A 1,021-nucleotide genomic window follows, 5' to 3' on the forward strand; every position below is an offset into this window, starting at 1 on the left:
GTTACCCAGGCTGGAGTGCAATGGCGCGATCTCGGCTCACCGCAACCTCCGCCTTCTGGGTTCAGGCAATTCTCCTGCCTCAGCCTCCTGAGTAGCTGGGATTACAGGCACACGCCACCATGCCCAGCTAATTTTTTGTATTAGTAGAGACGGGGTTTCACCATGTTGACCGGGATGGTCTCGATCTCTTGACCTTGTGATCCACCCGCCTCGGCCTCCCAAAGTGCTGGGATTACAGGCGTGAGCCACCGTGCCCGGCCTAATTTGCTTTGTTAATCGTGATGGACCCTTTCCAAAGGTAATTGCTAATCCTGAAAACTTCATTCTACAAATATTTACTGAATGCCTTCTAGCTGCTAGGGGTTTATCTGGGTGCTAGAAATTTAAGTTAGGAAGATAGACAGGAGTCAGGTATGGACAACCAGTGTTTGTACTTGTGGATATTCTGTCAGGGCAGGGGAAGGAACATACCTGCCTGCGGAACCTCAGCACTTTTGGAATATTATCTTAGAAATGTTTAGCTTTGTGAAGATGAAAGGAGATTTAGACATTATCTATTGGAAATTCAGATGGCTAGAGGGACCATATATATAACATAAATAGAGAAAGTGGGCCAGCTGGGGCCTGCTGTTAAGCAAAGAGCAGGTATCCAGTGTAAAGGCTGCTCCCTTCTCATCAGCTCAGGCTCCAATTTTCTTCTCTTTTTCTAACAACCAAAAGTAAGACCGTTTCCCCACCACACACTCATACATATGTCATCTCAAAGTCACCAAACAGAAAGAACAGCTCTGGGAGAGGTGGATTCAGAGGCGACAAGGAAAACCACCTTGTTCTCCATCTTCCCACACCCTCAAACATTTTTAAAAACAAACCTTCAACCCAAATTGTGATAAATATTAAACAACACATGATGATAACATCAGCAACATCCAAAGTGATGTCGTCGATGAGGTCTCCTGTCCTGTTTCCTCAAAGGGTTTTCTTGTCCATTAAAAGAGCTTCCTTCTCTAGATCTGGTTCC

Source organism: Aotus nancymaae, unplaced genomic scaffold, assembly GCF_030222135.1.
Source record: "Aotus nancymaae isolate 86718 unplaced genomic scaffold, 86718_ANA_hifiasm-v0.15.2.pri h1tg000010l, whole genome shotgun sequence".
Classification (NCBI taxonomy): domain Eukaryota; kingdom Metazoa; phylum Chordata; class Mammalia; order Primates; family Aotidae; genus Aotus; species Aotus nancymaae.